Raw genomic sequence first — 19,609 nt, 5'->3', positions numbered from 1 at the left:
GGTCTGCTGGCCCTTATAACTGAGAGAGGGTTAAAGCGGCCAGGGTGGCAGACAGTTCAAACCCTTCACTGCAATTTCATGCAAATAACCTTCTGGCAGCTTCCTTTTCACTGCTGTGCTCTTGTCTGCCAGCCAGTCTCAAGCCTGGGCATCCCCCAGGAGATGTTAACTCATCTCCCTTATCTGCTTGACTGACTGTCATCTTGACACATTACTGAGCTGGTGATGAAGCCCTTAATTAGTACATGTCTCCAGGGCTCCCGTTTTGCCACCTCTTCTTCCATTTGTCCTCCTTGCACCTCTCTCCTCCCCGTCTCTTTACCATGTCTGAAGAGGACCCCCACCTGCTACTTCGCAATGCTGTTCCTTTGACTTTCGGCACCTCCCCTCACTGTCATGAGGTCTGCACTCACTGCGGACCGGGTTCTGGGCGATTTGTCGCGGGGTTATCTCATCTCACCCTCCCATCCCTCCCTCTGAGATGGCACCTGGGTCACCCAATATGCCAACAAGAGTACAGGTACACTTACCAGCTTTGGCCTCGGGGCAAGGCCTGGTTCAAGTCCCAGCTCAGTCGCTTACAAGCTGGGTGAGTTTTTTTTAGCCTTTCAGTTTTCATTGTCCTGTAACCTAAAGGGAAGAATGGTGACTTCTTTCCTTTAGATGGCTGGAGAACATTGCATTGTGTGTATGTGTACGTGTGCGTGTACATATGTGTAAATGCGCACACAGCTCGGTCGTAAGCAAGAAGGAAGCCCTGCCATTTGCAAAGACGTGGATGAACCTAGAGGACGTTATGTTGAGTGAAATAAGCCACACAGAGAAAGGCAAAAATGGTATGATCTCATTTATATGTGGCATCTTAAAAAAAAAAAAAAAGTTGAACTCATGGAACAGGGAATAGAATGGTGGTTGCTGGGGGCTGGGGGCTGGGGGAAGTGGGGGAAGTGTTGGTCAAAGGGCACGAACTCTTCAGTTATAAGATGAGTAGGTCCTTATCAAATATACTGCACGGAGACCTGGCTTCTTTGAATGACTCTCAATTTCCAAAGAAAAAAGTCCACGTTATCTGTGTGCTGTTGGTAATGGAAGAACTGCATGGAAAGGAAGATCGTCGTAGGCGTGATCTCATTCAGTGAAGGGGTCAATGAGATAACCCCTGTAGGAGTCCATGGGGGTAATGCTCAGTAAATGCTTGTTACTATTATTGTATTATCAATTACTCTTGTCATATGGGTAGTCCTTTGTAAATTGTGAGCTGCCATTTAATTCACTAATAAACACATTAACAAATATTTATTAAGTATTGACTAAGGGCTAAATATTGAGGATTCTGGAGTAAGTAAGTTGAACCAAATTCCTGTCCTCACGGTGTTTCCATCTTGGTGCAGAACTATCCAACAGAACGGTCTATGATGATGGAAATGTGCTGTATGTGCACTGTCCAATATGGTAGCCACTAGCCCCTTGGGACTACCCAGCTATTGAAATATTGCTGGCAACCAATGAACTGGATTTTAAATTTTTATTTGATTTGAAATAATTTTAGTTAAATTTAAATACCCCCATTTGGCCAGTGGCTACTGTATTAGACAATACAAGTCTAGTGGGGAAATAGATCATTATTTGCGAGTTGAAAGTTAACACCCGATGTAGTAACCAATGGATTAGCAATGATCTATTGAGTATCCACAGAGTATCCACAGAGTGCTAAGCATTGAGGGCTCGGTGTTCCATAAGCTGGACCAAGTGCCAGCTCTGAAGAGAGGATGTTTAAGCTAAAACCCGAATGAGATGGACATCGTCTTGTCTTGCAGTGATCGTGTCTTTGATGAGCTGGAGAAAACGTTCTAGACAGCAGGACCAGCAAGCACAAAGGCTGTGAGGTGGGAGCCAGCCTGGGAAGTAAGATGAACATTACAAAAGGCAAGAGAGGGTGAAGCAAAGTGAGAGGGGCCATGAGCATGAGACAGTATCGAAACGCACAGGGACAGACCTGGGCAAGGTGTTTGGAGTCTACCGGGGCTCTGTGGGAATTTACTGGGGGCTTTGCGTGGGGGAGTGACATGATGAGAATCATCTAAAAAGTGCCCTGGCCTCTCTATCAATGAATCTGCAAACTGAATGTCCGAAGCCTAGAATAGATAGAGATCAACAGTTGAGAGGTTCTTAGAATCATCAAGGTATCAGATAATGACTTAGACCGGCACGCTTATAAAAGACTGGGCACGCTGTCCAGGGCAGAACAGGTATTGAAAAAAATAACGATGGTTATTTTGGAGACGACTGGCTTCCCACCATGCAAACAATAGTTCATGTTAGTCAATCTGTCAAAGTATAGTATTCATGAAACACTGTTATGCATCTTGAGTTCAAGGGCTTCTAGAGTCAAGTTAGAGTCGCCTCCTTTAATTCCAACATAACTGGAGAGAGACGTGTGATGTTCTGCAAATAACTGAACAGACCCCAAGCTGGGGCATGACCAATGGCCGGAAGACCTGAGCCCTCCTTGAGAGGGTGCAAAGAAAGGAAGCTGCTAAGAAAGACGTTCCCCTACTGATCCCTCCCCCCCACCAAGAATGCTCCTTTTGGAAACAATTGGTGAGCATTTTTCCATTTGGAAAGCATTGATGCATCTTCCAGAGGAGAGGAAGCTTGAACACAGACAGATGGGCAGCCCTGCCGTTTCCTCAAGGAGTGGAGGAGATGTGTATGGATGTGCCCCAAACACCATGAATGGAGAGGATTTTTTCTGGGCAGAGGGTGGGGGCGCACTGGGAATGGGGTGCTGGAGGTCATTAAGCCTCTTGAATTAAGGAGCCATCTGTAGCGTGAAATGCCACATCCTGTCAAGGGGAGACTCAACGGTCAGGCGTTGCTTGCAACAACCTTTACCTCCCAGCCCTCTGCTCCCCGCCAACCACCACCATCTTGGGCACTACTGTGTCCAGCAGTTAGAAGACATTCTCTGTGACGCTGGCTGAAGGCAATAATTTCTCCAGTTACACCATAAAACCAGATGTCAAATACACAGTATGGACAAAAAGGAAGACAAAACAAAGGAGAGATCGTTCGGCTGTTGCATGACTCTGGGGAATGAGAAACCCATGCTTCGCTGCACTCAACCTCCATTCGTTACCCGTCATGTGTTGCTTTTTTTTTTAAACGATCCCTGACCATGAGTGGAAAATGAAGATTTTGCCTGTTTCCCATGTTGAGACAATGGCTCTGCTAGCCTCGTGTGGACCGTGTGACTCTGGGCAAACAAGATTCTCGGTGTCTTTCAGTCTTGGCAGCTACCTTGAAAAACGGGGGGACAGCCTATCTATTTTCCAAGTCTGTTGTAAAGATCCATGAGAACGTGGGTGTAAGAAGTTGAGCACGGTGTAGGCGTATAGTGGGGCTCAGTGAGACTTGGCCACTCCACGTATTATGTGCATTAAAGTATCAGACTAGCGGGGCACCCAGGTGGCTCAGCCGGTTAAGCATCTGCCTTTGGCTCAGGTCACGATCCCAGGGTCCTGGGATCGAGCCCCGCCTTGAGCTCTCTGCTCGGCAGAAGCCTACTTCTCCCTCTCCCTTTACCCCTCCTCCCTGCTCATGCTCTCTTTCTCAAATAAATAAATAAAATCTTTAAAAAAAGTGTCAGACTAGCAATACTACATCAGTGACCAGAGCCACGCTTGCCCCATTCCAGGCCGTGGTGCGTGTGGTATGAGACGAATGTTTACAGCCGCCTAAAGACCCATCGTTCGAGGGTGATGCATTTTCAGAGCAGAGAACAAGGTCTCCGAAAATTGGCTAAGCCAACAGGGGCAACCTGACCTTTGTGCAATGCTTTCTTAACCAGAGTCACACAGATCTGGGTCTGAACCACTGCTTAGCCATCTTAGCATCTGGAGAGCCTCGAACAACTCTCCTTCTTGAGATTCCTGGTTGCGTATTGCTCAAGTGGGGATAATAACACACCCTATCTGGTAGTGCTATGTCTTCATCTTAATCTGGTGCTTTATAGAGCCAGTGGAACGCTGGCTGCCACGGTCGTTGTTATTAATATAAAGTCCATGTTGCAATAATAGAATTATTAGCGTCAATAATAATAGCGATGCCCACAGAATATTGAGTTAGCATCGATGCGACTTGGTGCAAGATCTAAGAGTAAAGGGTGCTTGAGTGAAAGATTACTATCAGCTCTATGCATTCATCCATTCAAAAAAAAGTTATTTATTCTGTCGTGTGCCAGACCCCGTTGAGGACCTAGGGACTCATGGTAGATATGACAGACGAGATCCCTGGTTCCCTGGAACGTCATGAAGGGAAGATTTGGGAAATGAGGCAATCAACAGAGAAACCATAAGGGTATACATGTCGAACATGGCAGGTGGTGATCAGTTTGAAGAAGAAACACTGCAAGGTCAGGAGAAAGAGTGATGGGCAGTCAGATGGAGGGGGGAGATCAACAGGTGGTCAGGAAAGGTCTTCCTGATAAGGTGACATTTGAGCAGAGACCTAGAGGAATTGAGGGAGTGGCCTGGTGGATATGTCCAGGGAACAGCACTCCCGACAGAGGGAACAGCAAGTTCAAAGGGCCTGAGGCTGGAGGGAAGAGAATGGGGACCGAGCAGGTTGGGGGATGTGCAGACAGGCTCTCGCATAGCACCGCGCACACCACAGAGTGGGTGCACCATTGTAGGTCAGCCTCAGAACGCTGCTTGGGGGCACCATGCACCCGAGCCATTGTGCTGAGAAGATGCGGTTCTTATTTTCATACATTCGGGGTTTCCAACCAGCAGGTCTTCTGGTCCCCTTGGAAGTCACACCCGAGACATCTGCTAAAAATGGTCACGTCGAGACAGAAGGCGCCAGAACCCTGGCCACAGCCCCTGGCACATGGTCTTTCTGCAAGGCGTGTTAGGCAGATCCTTGGAAGGGTTTCTTCCCCCTGGCTTCCCTGGGACAAGATGCCAACAGCTTCCTGGGCTCACTCCCTGGGTTGCATCATCAGTGACGTCTGGGGCCAGAGAGCCCCAATTAGCAGCCTTCTGCTGCCCAGATGGTTGGGGGACACAGGAAGATGGAGGGGTCAGCAGCTTGGGTGGCTTTCCTGGAGTACACCCCTGTCTCTGCTCAGCAGGCGAAAGCTGCAGCTGGCCGGGGGAGTAAGTGCTTCCATCCCCAGCTCTGAGACACACCACCTTCCAGAAGCTGAGAATTCCCTTAGAAGACCAAAGGTCTGAGATGTGCAGAAAAGGATAATTTGATGGAATGTGTCCCTGCCTCATGCTAAGGACACTGCAAGGGACTTGGGGCCCAGAATCACAGGAATGTGCTCCGCTGTATTCAGTGCAGCTGGGCAGCTGTGTTCCTAAGTTATGTCCAACTCAAGGCTCTTGAAGATGCCTTCACGAGGGGCCATGGCTGAGTGTTCTGGGCATTTGCACAATGCCGGCCATGAAGCTGAGTTATTTACTTACATATGGGGTTTCCCTGAATGTCCACAAGAGACTTCTGAGGGAGGAATTATTATTATGATGGCTTCTTTCTGCAGAGAAGGACATTGAGGCCCAGAGAGGTTAAGTAATGGCCTACAAGTCACATCTATTAAAGACAGAGTCAGGACTTGAACTTCAGTGGTTTGAATACAGAGCCCATAGCTCTTGTATTCTCCAACACTGCTCCCCAGTCTCTTTTTGTCCCAGTCATGTAGACTAGGGGACAGGACAACTCATGCGAAGGGCCAGATAGGAATTATTTTTGGCTTTGCCAGCCATGGAGGCTCTGCCACAGCTAAATGGCTCTGGTGTCATAGGGCAAAAGCTGCCACTGACACTATGAGAATGGATGTGCGGCTGTAGTCCAATAGAACTTTATCGACAAACGCAAGCAGAAGGCAAGGTTTGACCCATGGACCGTGGTTTGCCCTGCTGTAGATGGAGCTTACTATGGCACCCTTCCTGGGTAGGCAGTCCCAGGGCTGACTCAGCGTCTCCACAATATCATCCAAGGACCCAGATTCATTTCACATTTTGCTCAACCGTCCTTAATACCATTGGCTTCCCATTAGCATTCTTGTTGCCTCATGGTCACAAAATAGCTGCAGCAGCTTCAGGTAGAATATCCCCAAAGTACAGGAAGTAGGGGCAGAGGCTATGTAACCATTACATAAAGTTTTGCCTTTCACCTTTTTTTTTTTTTTTTTTTGCACCAGAGAGGGAAACCTCCTATGTGCACCAGGCTTCCTCTTTCATTTCATTGGCCAGCACTGAGTCCATATTCACCCTAAGATCAGTCACTGGCACATAGGGAGTATGAACCCATGATACTCATCTCTGAGGCTCAGGGAGGGTCCCGCATTCGCACCAGATCTAGGGATCACCATCCATTACAGAATCAGGTTGTGTTGGCAAGGAAGAAGGAAGTGTAGGCTTTTGGGTAAGTGACACTATCTCTTTCACCCAGTCGTTTTTAGGAGGGATTCAGGGAGTGGGGAGATCCATGCTGAAGAGGCTCCACAAACACCTTGGAACTTGTGCTAAGCCTCTGAGGTATGAGGTGTGGTAAGAGCCTGTCACTCACTCTTAATCCCCCCGCATCAGAGGAGCAGGCGTCAGCCCCAGAGCTGAGGCAGGAGGCGAGCTGGGGGGAGGAGGAGGTGGGGAGACAGGTGTGAAAGGGAAGGAGGATTTAGCTACCAGGTCTGGCCCCCCTCCCATGCTCAGGCAGCAAGATTCCTGCAGTTTCAAAGCACTGGGATCTTGAAGGCTGAAACCATGGAGGGCGGGCCCCAAAGCCGTTCTTAGACACGATCTTCCAGACTCTGGATTGCCTCAACCCCCACATCCAAACAAGGTCTTCTGCTGCAAGAAATCGAATGTGGAGAAACCAGAAGTACTTGTGAGCTAAATTAAGCCTGTGGCACTCATACTTTCCCTACCGTGGGATGGGAATCCAAGACCCACTTCACAGTGTGGGATGCCCAGAGTGAGACATTATAAAAAGGACATTCTTCTCTGTCTTGATAAAGGTGTTTTGAGATCGAAAGATGGAAAAAACATGAGATGTGAACTAAACACTTGTCATTCATTCATTCATTCATTCAATCACTTTATTAAATGCCTACTCTGGGCCCTGAACTATTCTTATTGGTAGAGATGCTGCAGTGAAAAGAATAGGTAAAAAATCCCCTTCCTTGTGAAGCCTACTTTCTGGTGAAGGAGACAAGCAATGAGATAAATAAGAAACCTTTCTAACTACTTCCTTGAGTTAAGAGAAGCATTTAACTTCTCTTAACCCATTTTCAGTTATAAGATAATTTCTTGTTACTCTCTCGATTGTGGTTAATTTTGTGTTTCCACTTGACTGGGCCGTGGTGCCCAGATATTTGGTCAAACATCATCCTGGATGTTGCTGTGAAGGTGATGTGTGGATAAGATTAATGTTTGAAAGGGTGGACTTTATGGGCAAAGCAGATTATGCTCTTGAATGTGGGTGGGCTGCATCTAATCAGTTGAAAGCCTTACTAGAACAAAGATTGACCTCCTCCAAGGGCGAAGGCATTCTGCCAGCAGACATTCTGCGGCCTGGAACTGCAACATCAGCTCTTCCCTGAGGGCTCCAGCTTGCCAAGCCATCCTGCCGATTTTGGGCAGACCCATTTCGTAGCATGGAGGTCTGAAGTGAGACATATATACACATCCTGTTGGTTTTGTTTGTTTCGACAATCTTGGCTAACATACCAATATACAGACGTTGTGCAAAGGACTGCCCAGTAATTGTTTGTATTTCATGCTCATATGGCCCCGTGGGGTAAGTCTTTTTATCTTCTCTGTGGATGAGCCAAGTGGTCTCCAAAAGGTTGAGTAAATCGCCAAGGCTATACTGTGGGCCAGCAGCAAAGTCAGGATTGGAACCCAGGGCTATGTGGCATCAAGGTCTGCACCTGAAACCCAACACACCCACTAGGGCCCAGTAGCCACATGCTGTGGCCACATCACAGGCTCAGCAAGGATTCCCATGTGTGAAAATGTAGATTCCCCCACACTGACCCTTGGGAAAAATGTCTGACTGTAAGGGTCAGGCGGCACAGAAAGTCGATGAGTCAAAAGCTATCTTGATGTGCTTTGGCAAAAAAGTCCTGTGGTAATTTTCTACCAAAGGTGTGCACTGCGACACACTTCCCAAAATTTTGTGATGAAGCCTTAGAGATTGTACTGCCTGGCTTCAAATCGCAGCTTCCCCACTTGCTGGCTGTGTGATCCTGGCCAACTTCCTTAACCTCTCTGAACTTCAGATTCCTTGCAGTGACTACCAACAGAGGTCCACCTGCCAAGAGGCACAAAGGTCCTTAAGTACAGTAACACCTGTGAAGCTCTGACAAAATGTGTTTCACGAACATCAGCTCTTGTTTTAGGGGTAACAGGGGAGGATCCAGGTTTTACAGTGGGTGATGCTTACACAGTGTGTATGTGCGTGAGGTATGGGTCCAGAGTCACTGGGGAGCCCCGGAGCTGAAAGTCGTAGCTCAGCCTCGCCGTTGTCTTTGACGGCAATATCTCTTCAGCATCACCAAGCCCCCAAAGAAACAACTGTCTTACCGTGGGGTCCTTTCATTTCCAAATGCCACTCGATTATTTTCCTGACAGTGGGGCATCTCGGGATTAGGCCATGTGTCTCGCAATGAGGCAGTGCTTAAAGAATAAAATTCCTGCCAGCACCTTCTCTTCAAAGAGGCCTCTGTGACCTCCTCTTTCGAGGCTCCCAGAGCAAGCAGCACCTGTGATCTCCTCACCCAGCCCGAAGGGCTCTCCCATCCAGGAATTAGACAGGCTTAAGAAATAATTCCTGAAGGGACAGGGCTGGGCAGGGTTGGGGGTGGGGATTTTTTTTTTTTTTCTTTCTAAGAGTTGGTTGCAATTTTGTAATATTGTTCTCTGGGGGTGATGGGAGGTGTGTCTTTTTTCATTGGGTTCTTGACAGGGAGTGAGGCAGAGAAAAAAAATCAAAGAAAAACGGGAGAACACTTCCACTCCCTGGTGCTCATGACGATTTAGTTACACGGGACTGTTCTCAGTCCTTGGTGCTCGCGTTCCTACCTTCCCAGCTGACCCTCGCCAAAGTCTTGTGACATCAACGAGGCTGGCGTTGGTAGTCCTGTGTGACGGGGGGGCAGCCGAGGTCCACAGGGCTCAGGGCCTTCTTTAGTTTCCACAGAGTGACAAGCGAAGCAGAAGCCACATCTCTTAGAGACTAATCTTATGCATATCTCCATTAAATCACGGAGCTCCTTGAGACCATCTGGGTATTTTTGGCTCCATTTTATAGATGAGAAAACTGAGCCCCAGAGAAGTGAAGTGACTTGTCTAAGATCACTTCTATCATCATCATCACTTGAATTATAACAACAAACTATAGATATTATTATTATTATTATTAATAGTTGGGGGCTACTATTACTATGTCTGCTTGCTTTAAGCACATGAATTAGTTTACTCCTTATAAGAATTCTGTGAGATGGATATTACCATGATTCGCATTTTATGGGCGAGGGAACTCAGGCACAGAGAAGAGAAGTTTCTTGCTATGGAGTGGCAGAGCTGGGATTCCGTCCTCGTAGCCTCCTCTGGAACTCCTCTTACCCACTCCCTTAAGCTGGTTAAGTGTTGAGCTGCTGCTTGAAGAGCCTGGGTCTCCAAACTTTCAGCCCAGGAGATTTTCTGCCACTTCTCTAGGTTCCCCTTCTCCTTCTTCCTTCTGGTACTTCCTCTGAACCTGTCAGAACTCCCTTGCCTGCCCCTCTGCCCATCTCACCCCTTGCTGTGGGAACAACATCATGCTAGGGGAGCATGTCCTGCCCATTGGCTTAATAGCCAACCCCACTAACTCGCTAGCTTTTTGGACTTAGGCGAGCTGTTCAACCTGTCTGGACCTTGGTGCCTTTGTCTATAAAATGAGGAAAATGATGGTCACTAGCTCTTTGGGCGTTGTCCGTGTCATGAGAAAGGAGGTGTATAAAGCCAATACCTCAGCTCCAGGCATAGAGAAAGTGCTCACTATGTCCTCAATCAAATATCCAGAAGTTGGGCTTTAAGAATAAGAATGTGTATCGGTTAGCTTAGGCTGTGTTATGTTGTGATAACAAGCAAGCCCCGAATCTTAGAAGTATGTATTCCTCCAATACACCATGGCTACCATAGCTCAGCTCCCTACTGTTTTTATTCTGGACCTAGGCTAAAGGAGCGGGAATCTATCTGGGATAGTTTTCATCTTTCGGCACAAGAAATAGGTAGGTGGTGACAGACCTTCGAGGGGCTCTGAAAGCTTGTCCTCAGAGTGGAATGCATCACTGATCTTTCATTGGCCAAAGAAGGCCACCTGGCTGTGCATGGCATCAACGGGGCAGACAGTTATCATTCTTCTATATGGAGGGTCCCTTTGCTGGTGAGATTCCCTCGGGAGAGAAGCAAGTGTTTTTAATAATGGCAGTTCTACCACAGTGGAGGCCAAACAGGTGCAGTGAAGGACTGATGGGGTACCAGCCCCAAGGATCCACAGGAGCTAAGGCAAGGTGGGTGCATGTAACACAGAATCGGGGAGCCGTGGGACCCGTCCGGCTGGGGGAGAGGATTCGTGTGCAGTTTTGGACTGTGGGTCAGAGACTACTGGTTAGATGGGTCCTATTAAGCAATGATCAAAGGCAGGGACAGTGGGGACATGTCTTAACTAACACAATTTACTACATCTGGAAAGGATTAGCAGTCAAGTTCCCTTGGATTGGATGTTGTAGGCCCCTTGTGCTAAACTCATTCATGGTTCTCCATACTTCTTGGGTGGTCTTCAAATTCAGTTGTTCCATTATCACCTTCAAGAATTGTGCTGGAGGCTCATGTTTTCGTGTATCCCTCTCATGAGTTCTGTCTCATTCTCATTCCACCAATAAGGTGACGTAACGTTAGTCACTTAAAGGTACTTGTTTTTATAATATCAATGAATCTATGTTCTGTCTTAGTTTGCTAGGGCTTCTGTAACTAAGTATCACAGGCTGGGTGGCTGACACATACAGTGACTTTCTCACAGTTCGGGAGACTAGAAATCCAAGATCAAGTGTCAGCAGGGTTGGTGTCTTCTGTGGCCTCTCTCCCTGGCTTGTGGATGGCCTTCTTCTCCTTGTGTCCTCATGTGGCCTTCCTTCTGCACGTGTCTGTGTTCTCATCTCCTCTTCTTATAAGGACACCAGTCCTATTGGATGAGAACACACCCTAATGACCTTTTTAAACTTACTTACCTCTTTAAGGGCATTATTTCCAAATGCAGTTAGACTCTGAGGTACTTGGGGTTAGTCCTTCAACACATGGCTTCGAAGGGGCGGGAGAGGGACACAGTTCAGCTCATAACATGTTCCAAAGAAACGTCATACCATAATCATATTATACCAAAATACCAGTATCACCATAAGTAGAAACCACTCTCACTTGCCATAAATAGAAACACCTAGAACAGTGCCTGGTAGACGTTCAATATTGTTGAGTAGAAGATCTAATGGTAGTAAAGTAAATGCAAAAAGACAAAATGACTTTATAACACTCTGAGGAGATACTGGGGCTTGTTCAAGGCCCCGAGCCTGAGGTTCCTTTCTTTTTTTGCAGCAGGGACATCGCAAGTTCTAGAAAGGCACCAAAGACACATTAGCACTGACTGAAACTTTCTGCTCTAGTCAATTAGAAGGACTGAAAGAGAAAGAGAGTAACTTTCTTTATATATGATTTAGTGTTGTTTTGTTTCCTCCTAAAACCATCTCCCATCCCACTGATGGCTTATGTTCCACACCTCAGGAAACATTGGCCTGCCCACAGGACAAAGGCGCGCTCTCGCTGGGGCACACCGAGTTCTCCTGACCTGTCTCCTACCCTGCCTCTCTAGCCACATCCTCTGCTGTTTTCCCACCACCTTATACTCCCAAGTTGTCCCATCTTTGTCTATGTCTTCACATATCCCTCTACTTCTGCCAGGAACATCTGCCTCTATCCTGCCAGCCTGGTGAACTCCTCTTCATCCCTCAGGACCCATCCAAGGATGCCCCCGGCAGAGGGGTAAGTTAAAAAAGTAGAATACAAGCTAGGATTTGTAGTACAATTATAAATGACAGGGAAAAAATACAAATATTGTTCTGGAAACCATACATATGAACTTAATAAAAAGTGATGGAAAGATGGTGATTTATTTTCTTTTTGCTTATCTGCGGTTTCTGATAGTTTGACAGCCAACATGTATTCTTCTGTAATTGTAATAAAAAGTTACTTTTGATGTTATAAAAGAGCAAGTGTCTTCATGTTTTCTTTTGGGAACTCTTTTCCAATACTATCCCGCTCTGCAAGATACATGCACACGTGCGCACACGCACACACACGCCCCAGGCAGGCGAAGACAGTCACATTCTGCTACCTTTACCTTTTGCACATAATTCCATCATTTTATTAATCACGTTGATTTGACATTATCTGTTTACTTATCTCCTTCCCGCCCCAGTCTGCGAGGCAGTAACATTTAGATGTTAAGAGCATGGATCCCGGAACCACAATTTCTGGGCTTGAATTCTGGACCCACACCCCCATCCGTTTCTTTACTGACCATTAAGCATGTGTACTTGCAGACATCAGGCACTGTACTTGGCAGGCAGGGGGCCGTGCATTCGTGGGACCCCCAAGACAGTTACTAGCAAAGTCAATAGGATATTAGCAGGTGTAAGTGCTGAGCAGAAATGACGATGTAAAGGACAGTGAGAGAGACCGAGTGTGGAAGAATGTGTGAGGGGGACGAATACGCCTCATTGGAGTGGTCAGTCTGGGCATTGCGGAGAAGGGAACTTTCGCTTGTAAGGACATGCGAACAGTGAAGGTACGATCCGCACAGATCGCTGGTGGAAAAGCCGTCCGGGTGCAGGGGATAGTCCATGCGAGCAGAGCATGGGTACGCCTGGTGCTGTGGACTGAATGGTGGCCCCAAACCCATATATTGAAGCCCTAACCCCCAATGCGACTGTGTATGGTGACAGGAATTAAGTATGGTTCAACGAGGTCCTAAGAGTGGGCCCTGAGCCTCTAGGACTCATTCTTGCAGGAGGAGGAAGAGACAGCAGGGGTGGGGGTAAGATGGGGAGCGGATCCCACAGGGCCTTGTGGGTTGTCATGTAAGTTCTGCTTTCACTCTGAGGGAACTGGGGAGCCCTGGCAGGGTTTTGAGCTGAAGAGTGACACACTCTCAACTATGCTTTGGAAACATCCCTTTAGTTGCTCAGCTGAGAGTACATTACAGGGAAAAAAAACAAACAAACAACCAGAAGCGGAAAGACAGTCAGAGGCCGATGGGATAACTCAGAGGGAGCTGACAGTGGCTTGGGCCGGTGTGGAGGGGGCGAGCAGCCGTCAGATTCCTAATGGATGGAGCGTGGAGGTCAGAGAGAGAAAAGCCAGGGATGAGCCCAGCGTTTATGGGATGAGCAATTGGAGGAGGCAGCCGCTGTTGACTGAGTCTGGAAGGCTGAAGCTCAGGGGTTCTCAACTATGGGCCACGTTGCTCGCAGGGGATGCTGGGAAATGCCGGGAGACGGTTTGGGTCGCCAGGAATTGGGAAGCGCTACAGGTATCTAGTGAGTAGTAGCCAGGAATACCATTAAACACACTTGCACAGGACAGCCTTCCTTCCGCAACAACGAAGAATGATCCAGCCCCAGTATCAGTCGTTCTGAGATTGAGGAACCCTTGTATGGTACGCAGAACAAGGTTGGGCTGGGCATGAGACAGGTCACAGAAAAGATCAGTAGTTCAGATGTGGACATATTAATTTCCCTTACTGGCTTTCTGTGTACTGGTCGGGTGATAGGAGGACATCATTTGACCTCTCTGGACCTCAGTTTTCTTATCTGTAAAATGGGGATAAAGTTTGCATTTACCTGCTAGGGGTTTCATGAAGTATAAATGTAAAGCACTTGGAATGGTACATAACACGGAGTAAGTGCTTGATACATCTTATCCATGATTATTGGAAGGAACAATGGCAATTATTCCTTGCCAGCACCGAGAACAGCCTTGGCATGCAGTAGGTGGTCAATGAATGCTTACTGATTGAAGCATGAAACTGATCCCTGGGTTTCTGTCTGACTATACACGGGCTTTCTTCAAGACCCACGCAAGCTGAAAATTAAAGGTGAGTGTCAAATGTCAGGTCCGTCCCCTTATTTCCCCAGAGCCTGGGTAAGGACATGCAAAGTAAAGTTTCAGTTGAAACTTACTAGCAGAAAAGCATAGTGAACGAGGGGTCAGGTGTAACCAAACCCTCACTGTCAGCCTAGGTAGGCTTTTTAAGAACCTCCCACTGGCTCTCCCTGAAACCTGGGTTTTGGTTTTTTAATGCAATTTCACTTATTTACGGTTTTATAATTTATCATTCAAGTGGCTTTACCTGCCAAATTTTGTTAACTTATTAGTTTCATTAGGTCCAACCAAGCAAGAGATCACACACTCTTTCAGTCATGATGCATGCAGTGTTAAGCTGTTCTTCTGTTACTGGGGCTCATCAGTTCATTTCTGCCCAGCAACCTGAGAGAGTTTCTCTTGAACTCCAGTCCGTCCTGCTGGGACATCTTCTGGAGCCTGCTATGGCTTCATTGCCCTCCTGTCCCTCGATCTTGAACCCAGAGGGATGCTTTCCCACGCACCAAGCTTCAACGTGATATGTGACTACGTGCCAAACACATGGGGTGTGGGGATCTCTCCATGAGCCAAGCAAGCATGTTGCTCTCATTCCTTGTGTCTATTAGGATGACTTCAGGTGCAAGCAGCAAGGTTAACTCGAACTTCATGTCCAATAGCAGAATGTTTGTTTATGTATGCATCCGTAAGATACCAAGCCTGCCAGAACAGATCACCCAGGAGTAGGCCAATCCCGACGGTGGTTCATTCAGTGGCTCAAACTCATCATCAAAAGCCTTGGTGTTACTCACTGTTGTATTCTTGACAGCTCTCACCGTGCTGGGCAGATAGGAGCTCAAAGAACTTTTGTTAAAAGGATGACAAAAAAAGAGTAGATTCGATTCCAGCTTAGGGCCCTCTTATACTCGCAGGATGGCGGCCGTATTTCTCAGCATCCCACCAAGACACACTGAAGTCTGGGTGAAACAGATTTTTTCCCCCCCAAGTTGGGATTTTTTCCCCTATTTTTGTTTTAAAGTATTTCATATAAACAAGTATAGACATACACATATACATAGATATGATTTTATTTAACTATATGTAATTGGCACATCATGGACCTATCAGGTTTAAAGAATAGTGAAATTAATGTTTGTGTAACTTACTGATCAGTGTAAGAAACAGGACTTAAACTACCAGATCTCTCTGGGTAGCCACCTCCAGTCTTTCTCGCCCTTCCCACTCCAGAGAGCTAATCGTTAATCTGAGTGTTGTCTCACTGCTCCATGATTGTCCTTTCCATATTCCTTTTTAAGGGCAAGACACATTCCCACGGACACCCAAGACTTTCCTCATGTTTCATTGGCCGGAACGGAGCCATGTGCCTGTTTGCTAATTGAGCGCAGGTAAGAGGTTGGGGTTGGTTATCATCCGCTTGAGTTAATCAGGATTTTTAGTTTCTTAGTCTTGAGAGGAAAATTCCAAAGGGTGTATTAAAGATTAAATCAGAACACATACGTTACCCTATCATGATGTTAAGTTACTCAATTATCAAGAGCTATTTCTTCTGATCTGTAGGTCAGCTTACCCTGCCGACAGCCGTCCTGCAGCTACACACACACACACACACACACACACACTTACACACTTACATACACACAAACACACAACTCTGGAATTGGCTAGTCCTGAGTATATATGTCCCAGCTCGGTAATCAGGCATATTTTTTTTTAACTCTTTGCCCTCATTCCCTTGACAGGGATTTTTATATAGCTGCTATGTGCCAGACGAGTAGGTGCCCCGAATATAATGATGAGGAAGAAACAGAACCCCATCCAGTGGGGAGAATAACCATTATCCAAAGACTCATGCAAATAAACAAAATCATAATTCCAATTAACCCCATGAGGGTGAGTCACGTGCTGTGAGAGCCCATGATGGGCGCCCCGGGGAGGGCTTCCCTACAAAGTGATTGCAGTGGGATCCAGAGGAAAAAGGGGCACTGACGAGACAGCAGCCCCCACGTGCTGGAGCCGGCCCATACGCCATGGGAGCAGCGAGAATTCTCTTTTCAGGAATTTTGCAAGCTGTTCATTAAGCACCGTCATTAATAAGAACTAAATTATACATGCATAAAATTAAGTCTGTTGTATTCAAAAAAAAGTAATATGTTCTCAAAACCCATCACTTCCTCATGATCATACTGCCTCTGTGCTCTCGGGATCATCTGTGAGGGTTACAGTCGTATGGCCGGGATGCTACGTACTGACCAGCGGAGCTGTGATGCTTCTCTTCCCGACTCCGTGTTTTGGTGACGTCATGTGGACAGCTGGACATTGGCCACGGTGGCCATATTTACACCACGGAAATTGGCAAATGCTACAGGTCAGGTTTTGCTTTCTGTTTTTGCCTCCCTCCCCTTGAGAACCAGTTATTAAACACCTCCCAGGACGCCACTGGGCCAAGAGGTCTAGGGAGAACATTCTAGGCAGTAGGCATAGCCTGTGAAAAGACCCCGTGATGGAGAATAACACAACATATTTGAGACATTGAAATATATAAGGTCACTGAGAATATGAAGAATCTCTACTTCAAAGGGTTTTTTTTTTTTTTGGACTAAATGAAATAATCTGTAAAAACCCACTTAACACAGTTCCTAGCACATACGAAGTCCTCAATAATCAGAGTTAATTTTTTTAATGCTCCTTGGTGCTCTGTTTCTTCAAATGGCAGCTGTCTATGTGTTGGGTCCAGCAGTGTGAACAGCATGGTGGCAGCAGCTACTGGCTGCCCACCCCATATCCACCCCCAAACGGCAGGGCAGCAGGGTGCTCAGTTCATAATATTTGCGATCTCAGGCTCCAGGAAACAAGGGACGGCCACGTCGCTTAGTGCTGACTCATGTGACGTAAGCTGAAGGGCTCTGAAATAGCTCGCTGTTTGCTCATACTTCCTGGGATGCTCCCACATACCTGGAACATGGACTTGCAGCTTGAAGGTCTAAGAGGTGCTTTGCATTCACGGGGTTATAAGCATGAAAATGCACGGGCAAGGAAAAACGGGAGACCCAGGTCACCGATGCTGGCACTGAGCTGTTGGAATTGCCCTGGATTTTTTATACATTTGCTTTGAAACCCCCATCCAAGCTGCTGAGGCTAGATGTTCTGTTACTTGCAGCCGAACACATTCCTCACTGCTGCAAACTGGATTTTCCAGCCATGTAGTAGAAAAGGCAATATGGCACCAAGAGGTCAGAAGATTCTAGAAACTTGCTGTGGGAGGGATAGGCATGAACAAACAGGATCAGCTGTTACCACATCCTCAGGTCTCACCCCCGTCTCCTAGTCAAATTGACCTTAAATAAGATCTCCAAGCATTTTCATTAGGAGATTTTCACAGAGCAGTAAGAGTCCCTGAACTTACTTGATTTGTAGACTCCTGCCTGAAGATGCCCTCAGGACGCCAAGCCAGAACCTACCATGTAAGCAGACCCCATCCCAGGCCTCATAAGGCAAGCAGTGTTTGCTCCAGCAGCCATCCAAAGTGATTTCCAGATTACCCAACACCCAGAAATGAAGCCTAAATATCCATCCCTTGATAAACACATTCAGGCCCTTGAAAGTTCAAACTCTGTGTTGGGTCCTGACCTCTGAAATATTTATACACAGTGATGCACCTTCTAGATAACATCTCCTGGAATCTGCCTAGCGGCCGGGCTGCAACGGGGCCGGAGTTAATAAATGCTCGCCTTGTCTATAATTCAGCAAGAGAGCTTGCGCCGAGCCCCCAGACGTGGCTAAGAATAGGCAGGTTCCTTCTCGTCTTTGCGAACGCCAACATCAAAAATAAGTTTCCCGTTTCTCTCCTTCCTCTTCCAGACTATGCTTTAGAGGCTCTCAGCGTTGGTGCCACTCTGGCATATGCCCAAGAAATACCCTTGTTTGTTGGAGTGGGTTCAGCCCTTGGCTGATTTCTTCCTTGTACTATTCCTTGCCAGACTAGTTCAATCTCGGGTCATCCCTGTTTGGGTTTCTTGATTAACCCCAAGTCTCCCAGGGAAAGGGAGAGACAAAATGCTTTGTTAGAGGAACAACGCCACGGGCAAGCCAGCCTGGGCTTGTCTTCTCTCCCCACGTGGACTCTCCTCTTTCCTGTGCTTGGCCAGTTCTACGCTCTGCCTCAGTCGTGGAGACCAGGAGCTTCAGAAGGTAGCAGACCGAAATCAACTCTCAGCTTTGACTCTCACCGGCTGCATGACCAGGAGGGAGTGATGTAAACTTTCTGAGCTCCCACGGTCCCTGTCTGTGACAGGGGGGAGGATGATGCTTGCAGATGGCTCACGCCAAGAGCTTTGTACCCACCCGCTAGAATATGTCTGGAGAGGGGCAGGAGTGTTGCTTGTGTTGGCCACTGTTGGGTCTTCAGAACCTAGAACAAGGCCTGGCCTGTTGAAGTTACTTGATAACTGTGTTCTGGCTAACGGAGCCTCATGACGATCCTATGACATAGGTTCTGTAACTCTCCCATTTTGCAGATGTGGACACTGAGCTCAGAATGGCTAAGTCTACCGTCCAAGTCCCATGGCCTGCATGGGACAGAGCCAAGATTAGAATACACACCCACCTGGCTCCAAAGCCAGCACCGGCCACCCTACTGAGCGGCGGACATTAGACAGTTGAGCGAATGCCCACGCATATTTCACACGCCATGGGCAGTCAGGAAGGGCTGCTCCCTCTTCCTCTTGACCTCCCCGCCCACTCTGCTTTCTGTCCCCCCTCCACCCTTCCCCAATGCTCCTTCGCATTGGAGAACAGTATCATGAAGGAAAAAAAAATATCCCTTGGCTTGTCTCCTTCCGGTCTCATGGGTGAGAGAAAGCTTGCCTTCAGCCCCCAAGGAAGTGTGGAAATGGGGCATATTCACCTCCAGGACATCCCAAGGACCCGGCGTTCTTGCCCAAGATCTTAACCTTCTTTTTCTCAGCCTTGACTTTTCCGTCACAGGTGAGTTGTGACCACGCGTGTACATAGTACATACGATCTTTCTCAAAGTGTGATCCATAGACTAGCTGCTTGTTAGAATTCAGATCCCTGGGCCCTGCCCCAGCCCACTGACCCCAAATCTCCAGGGGGCTGCACAGGGGGCTAGAATGTGTATTTTGTGCAGCCCCCCCAGGTCTGCATACTCAGCCTCAATGCCTGGGACAACGCTTCAGCCCCAAGGAAGCGTGGAAACGGGGCATATTCCTGACTTGTGACCCCCATCTTTTACTCATCGACTCTCAATTGAGGGCCTCGAATGTGCCAGGTACTCTTTGAAGGTCCATACAATACAGTGCCGGATAAAAAGCAGACTGTACCCTCTAGCTGCTTACGTCCTCCTGGAGCTGCCAGAAGAAACCCATTTGCCGCCTGGGTCTCCCTGG

Source organism: Ursus maritimus, unplaced genomic scaffold (genome assembly GCF_017311325.1).
Source record: "Ursus maritimus isolate PB19 unplaced genomic scaffold, ASM1731132v1 scaffold_33, whole genome shotgun sequence".
NCBI lineage: Eukaryota > Metazoa > Chordata > Mammalia > Carnivora > Ursidae > Ursus > Ursus maritimus.
The sequence above is the reverse complement of the archived record's forward strand: the minus strand, read 5'-3'. Positions refer to the sequence as shown.